Raw genomic sequence first — 7,461 nt, 5'->3', positions numbered from 1 at the left:
ACTTCGGGCTATTGCAAAGCAGGTGGTCGCCCTGAGATTAGTCAGCTTGCATAGCGGGTTAAATATCCAGGTTAATTAAAAAAAAAAAAAAACCTCTTGTGTGCATAAGCATGAATATGTCATTGCCTTTCACTTAATATATGTCGTTGTCTTCCAAACACTATATGTAGAACAGTAAAATGCAAGATTCTAAATAACTTTATAACCCTTTACCTCTCCTGTTTTAATTTTATGGTCTCGTTGCACGACACATAATCATGGAATGTTTTACTTTTTCTAATTGATTTTTTGAACATTATCGAATCTGTTCATTGCTACTTTTATTGACCAGATCAAATCAGATAAAATAAATCAATAATTGTCTGAAAAATATTTTAAAATATGTATTGTTGATGGTTCCTCCTTTAAATCTAATGGAATGAGCATATATACCTTGCATACTTGTGACATAATGTGTGTGTGAAGTAAACAAAACAATTAATTAATGAAACCAATTTTACATTTAAATTCTATTATTTATTTGTTTATTTTTGACATCTTGTTTTTTTTGTAAATATTTGCAACTTGCAAATGACAGGTTGAAAAAAATTGTATTTTAATATAATAATAAAAAATTAACATATAAAATATATGGAAAATTAAATGACACAATGCTTCTAGAGAATTCAAATATATATTATTTGTGGCAAATGTCATATGATGTAATAAAAGTATTACAAATACCAGATTCTTAGAGCATCTTTAACATATTCTTTAAAATAAAAAAAATAAAGATTTTGTTTTAATAAATCTTAATATTATTTTTTTTAAATGGAACAAATAAGGAAAACAAAATGATTTTTTTTAATTAATTTTCACCAATGGAATTAAATTGTTATTATTTTATATAAAGTTTTTCAAAAAGTCTACTAGGATAATAAAATTATAAAATATTTTAATACAATTCTTTAAATTAAGAATGTTGACTGAATTTTTTTAGAGATTTTTAACTTCTAGTTCTTTATTTAGAGAAATTGTCTATATTATATTATAAATCATTTGATAAAAATTTAAAAAAAATTATGCATAAAATCTATTTATTGACGTATATTATTTAAAAATTCAAGATTACAAGTTGATTGTGTATAAATATAACTTATTAAAGCTTCAGGTTTGAATTCGTATAACTAACTGCAGATAAATATCATCAAATACATGATAAACATCATTTTAAATATAAAAAATCTAAATTATAATTAAGATAATCATTGAATTCTAACATAATATTTAATTATTATCTTAAAGAAATTATTTTATTATTCAAAAATAAAAACATTTTATTTTTCTCAAAACCACATAAAATCGTATTATAACCTTGATAGATCCAAAATATAAAACGAAACACTAAAATCAAGATATATCTCGTTTCATTGTGCGAGTACCTTTCTAGTAGATAATTTATAAGTTTAGAGGACCAAATTAAAAAGGATACTATCTAAAAATGTTACAATAGGTTTACGTGACACTTTTGGGTATTTTTAACAAGTTTTTTAACAATTTTAAAATAAAATGTCATATTATTTATTTTATAGAACAATTCTAAAAGGGTCCTAATGCAAATAAGGATCGGAAATGTGGTCAATATCACGAAGAATAAGAGATATCGTCTCTATAAAACCATCTTTTTATAAAACACTTGTATTTTATAGATTATTTTTTAAAAATAGAATCATATAAAATAAATAACTCGACACTTTATTTTAAAAACATTCTACAATTTTGTTAAAACACCAGAAATATTATATAAACCTATTGTAACACTTTTAAATAAAATACTTTTTATTTGGTTTTATAAAATTAAGTCATATAAACAGTTTATTAGAATGTTTGAATATTTTAAACGTTCTGGAAACCTAATATCGTTACAGCGGACATAAAAATGGTTGTTAATCTATAAATTACATAGAATTTGACATAATCAAACCCCATGAAGTCATGATCAAAGATTGGGCGAAAAGTCTTTGATATCATGATCGAATTCAAATATCATCCAGAGTCTAGAATAGAATTTAATTATGGTTGTCTTTTTTAAATTGACAAAAATACCAATATCTATTTTTGTTGACCATCACAGCTTATTTGGAATATGATCCGATTGACTGAACTCGTAAAATTGTTATATGGTAATCAAATTGAGTCGGGTCATTTCAAAATCCAAGATTTTAGAAAACAAATTGAGATTAGATGAGTTATATAATTGAAAATCAATAAATAATATTACCATTTAATTTTTTAAAGAAAAGTATTTCAAGATTACTGATCCAATTCACGATGGTTTTGATCATCTTGTTGCAACCCAATTAGTCAAAGCATTCCATGTTCTTGAACATGTGGTTGAGTCGCTAATCTTATACTTCTACGCATAATCAGTGTTTGATAAAAGTCGTTAACTACCAAATTCCTTGCATTTGTCATAGTGGAATTACGACATAGAACATGTGAAACTCAACATGTGTCATTTGATAGTGAAGATATCATCTACTAATATCTGTTAAGATTATGGATTTCCAACCAAGATATATGTATTTTTATAGAAAATTATTTTCAGACGAAACACTGTAATAATAAATATTTTTTTATATACGATGAAACAAAGTTAAAATTACACAAATTTCTTCGTTCATTTGGGTCATGGACCATCCGCACACATGCGTACCATCTGGACCATATAGGTGTGCTCATGCTACTTATGTTTTTATCGTTTGACTCTTCTTATCGATTAGCTCAAAAGGTTCATAAAAGTTGGAATTGTTTGAAATTAGCAACCTTTGCATTATCATATGGAAGATAGTTTATCATGCGATTAAGCATGACCTCATGTATGACATCGTCGTAACTTTGGCTACTTCCAAAAACTGCACGAAAAATGGCAACAAGCTTTAATTTAAGTAATTGTATCAATTGTTACCAATCCAGTACAAATATATGGCTCTGAAAACGAATTCTTCGCATCATGGTATGCATGTGTTTCGTGACTTTTGGTGAATCTTTGACAAATTATCTGGTTATCATGTAGAGTTGTAATTTCAGTATAATCCAGTTTAGTGTGTAGGTAGTCAAGTCGATACGAGTGACCTAAATTTATGTATGTGTTCTTTGTAAAAGGAGTAAAAACCGTCAACAAAGCAAAAACCATATGAAAAATGGATCTGATATCTGATATGTTATCGGGTTAAGATAATTCCAGTATACAAAAACCTAAAACATGATATTTATTACCAAGTACAAAAGTCAAACGATCAATTTGTTTTCTCTAAAGTTAACAAAAGGAATTCTTAGTGTGGTACCAGATTATGCTTTTTAACCACCATTTCGCAGATTCAAACCTATTTTTCTAGATTTCATGAAGATATGGTTGGTGCTTGACAATTGAGAGTTCACATTAATCACCGGTTTAAACTTTATATTCGGTCAAACACAATTAAGGGGCCATTTACTAAACACTTATTTTAAGTGCTTATCGGATAAATTTCCTCATTGGATGAACATGAGAAGGGTAAAAAATCTTACCAGGTAAGAGCAATGAGAATGATGGAGAGTTTTATACTGTAAGTGAGGATGACGACTCTTACCCATGTAAGCGCTTACCCATTGAATTGTTTCATTCGATATGTTTTGATGTACTAAAATCTTATGCATCAAAATAAATCATAGTGTTGACTCCTATCGGTAAGCGCTTACCGGGTAAGCAATTGGGTAAACGGCCTCTAAGACAATATTTAAGAAAACTAGACAAATACATGGTGAATGATTAATAGTCCTAAATGCCCAAGATATGATAACATATACGAATTATTAAAAAAACAGAATTTGGATAAATGTAGGAACAAACAATATCAGTTGAAAAACATCTGAATAAATAAAAAACAGAACAATTCAGTGAATTGAGGTTGATATGAGCAATCTAGAAGGCACGCAGAGAAAATATTAAATGACGTAAGGAAATTGTATGAGTCCATGGCAGTCGTAATAAAAAAAAATTACTAAAAGTCTTCAACATAACATCAACTAGATTTTCTATGTCTTTCTAGAGAGAATTTTACGCCTCCTTTCACAAAAATAAAGTATTACTGATATTTGACTTATGCATCGTCTCGATATTATCGAGCCAATCGGTTTAGACCAACTATTCATAAGGTTTAACGGTTTCATTTTATCCAACAAATTACATGCGTTAAATTGTCGTCCAGTGACAAAAGTTCATTATTCAAGATGAGATCTGTAACTAACTGTAAGTAAATAAGTAACACACATACTATATAGTTTTTAACGTTACTGATTAATTCTATTTTGATCATAGCCCATCGACATAGAACGAATTTTCTTAAGTACACAAACATACAAATAATTTACATATACGATAACATTCAATCCTTTTCATGTAAGCCAATTCACGAAAGCATTTCATGTTCATGTACTTGTCGTTCCGACACCGTATGGACGGACCTACAATGGTGTCAACAGTGACACGTGCCATCGTATTATTTCTCCGTGAAGGGTAAAAAAAAAATTAGGTTCATGAAAGATGCAACCATATTATTTATTGTGTGTCATCGTATATATTTCGAAACTAACAACGTGAACAAGTTTTCTTTGGTAAGGTTGGTTTGCAAGACTTTTATTCCACCTCACACCCATGTTCGAATCATGTTAATGTCATTTTCTTAGTCAAATGATATCATCATCAAAAAATATTTGTTTCTTATAGTCAAATAGTGTCATCATTTGAATTCTTTCCTCTATATTTGTTTCTTATAGCTAAATAGTGTTACGGTATGAAAAAAAATTTGAGTTCATCTCTTCGACACCCTATATTTGTTTCAATTATGTCGTTAGAGCCACATACTTTCTTTCAAAAATTAAACATGATTAGATTGACGATGATATGTGATTTAAGTTTTTTTAAGGATAATTTTACCACATGATAATTTTATGATGACAATTTTTTTTGAAACGTGTTTATTTTTGTAAGACCGATAAAGTTTTTGACACGTGCTTTTTCATCACAATAATTTAGAAGATCAATAATTGAAAAAGAAATAATATTTTATTAAACACATATAATATTTTAATATGTATAATTATTGTTGTAATATTTAAAATGAATAAGTTGTTGGAGTTGAATATAATTTTTTTAGAGATTTAAATTTCAATTTTTCAGTTTAATTTTTTTTTTTTTGGAAAATCTGATCTTTTTTCAGGTTTCATTCATGTTTACTAAACATATGAACACAACGAAAGAATGTGAACTAAAATATAATGAATTTAAAATATATATGAATCTAATGTGTCTTAATTTCATTGGTTGGATAAAGATGAAATATGTATTTTAAGACGTTTATAATTTTATAACAATTATTTTAACATGTGACTAGTTCTTTTAGATGATACATTTAAAGCATAAGTTATTTTTATGACAACGGTTTTTTTTTGGTATATTTCAATATCTCGTCATAAAAAATTATCACATGATAACATGTAAGATATAATAATCCTCGAACACTTTACTATTTATAATAATTAACCCTAGAAACAATCGTCAAATATAAGACAAAACACATTTAAGAAAAAATATACAAAGGATCCGTAACCAGCAACTTCTTGAGTCAGCCCACACCACGTCACCACCCCGTTACAAGAACATCATATAAAAGATAAAGTAGATACACAACAACTTGTTAGATGGCTTAACGGCTGGGTGCCTACAAAAAGTTCGAACCCAATGACTTAATATCTACATTTCAAAACCAGTTTACGTCTTGAAGACACGTTTTAAAAAGTTGTTAACTTATAACTTTGATGCATAAGAATTTAATATAACCTATAACAACTAATAATATAAAAAATTATAAATATAAAAATTCAAGCTTATTAATACGTTAAGGTATTGAAGATTTTTTTAATGAGATGTTGAAGAAGTCATACAAACATTCCCTACCCTCCACGAGTGGGGGCTGCCCATGCTTTATCATTACACTTTAACAAAGTCCACATGTTGACTCGTCTCAATATAGGCTAGTCAGTCTCGCTTACACACCACCTAAACATATCGTACACGTTCTCTAATTACGTAATTAATTATAAGACACTTGCATCGTCCTAACTCAGCGTTTAATATTAATTTGGTTATTGTTGCACTCAGCTATAGTATATGCTACTTCAGATGTTATGTATGATTTTGCTGATGGTAGGGGACCTCGTGCAACTCATCATAACCATCTTGCCTCCACCCCTTAATGCGAGCTTACTGCATAAAGGTTCAAGTGCAGATTAAGACACAGTTTTCTTAGTTTGATATTATTATATAATGTCGGAGTTTAAAAGTGGATTATGTTGTTTTATGATCTTTAAGGACTCCATCTTCTTTGTGAGAACTCTTTCTATCTATTTTCGTTCATCTCCTCATACCTGCATGTATCACATGACTGAAATTTTAAGTAATTTATACATATGAAAGTGATCTAAGGTGTGTGGAAGTATATGAAGGTGATGAAAGTTCATGTTTTTTTTTATTAACCTGGATATCCAACCCGCTATGTGAGCCGACTAATTCTAGGGCGACCACCTGCTTTGCAGATAGCCCGAAGTCACTGCATTTGAACCTTCGTGGCCACAAGGGGATTTTTATTCCTCCTTGGATTTGAACTTGGGACCTTTTGGTACTTTTGACCTTTGGAGCCAAGCTCAAACCAATCAGACACCACCCTTGTGGTTTACTTATGGAGGTTTTTGTGTTGATAGGTTTTGGTGTTTTATGTTATGCTTTTTATTTTTCAATATTGTTCAATTATTATCTTGTTGAAAAGATGTATCTTCTAGCCCATAGGACTCGGCAAATTCACCCATCAACGAGGACTTCAATCACGAATAGTTCTCACTCACGCTATGACACTCCATATCTTTCAACGCATCAGAAAAGACTTTCGTTCACACCAAATGAACTGATATTTACTATTTCTTGATTATTCATTGATGGAACAACATCACACCAAATATGGTCGGTGATAGTATTTACCGGCGGATTACAGATAAATTTTCAATCACCAACAGAAAAATCTATCAGTAATTCGTCAGTGACAGCTGAAAAATCCGTTCCGTAAAGCTTTTTTTATTTTGTAGTGAAATACATATACACTACATTATAAAACAAATATATGTTAAATAGTAATTTGAAAAATATTAATTCTCAAGATTGTCAATATTTTTGAGGTAATCACTTGATCCCCCAACACACACATACAATCTGAATATTATGCATATATTTTAATAAATATACAACGAAAATCATGTATGAATTTTAATAAACTAGAAGCGTACCCGCGTAATACAGCGAGATACATCGTGATTTTAATATTTTATTTTATTATTTATCTCAGTTGATGTTATAATATGGCTTTATGTGATTTTGAGAAAACGATGATG

This window comes from Cynara cardunculus, assembly GCF_001531365.2.
Source record: "Cynara cardunculus var. scolymus isolate 2C chromosome LG 7, CcrdV1, whole genome shotgun sequence".
In the NCBI taxonomy this organism is placed as follows: Eukaryota; Viridiplantae; Streptophyta; class Magnoliopsida; order Asterales; family Asteraceae; genus Cynara; species Cynara cardunculus.
Note: the sequence above shows the minus strand (reverse complement) of the source record.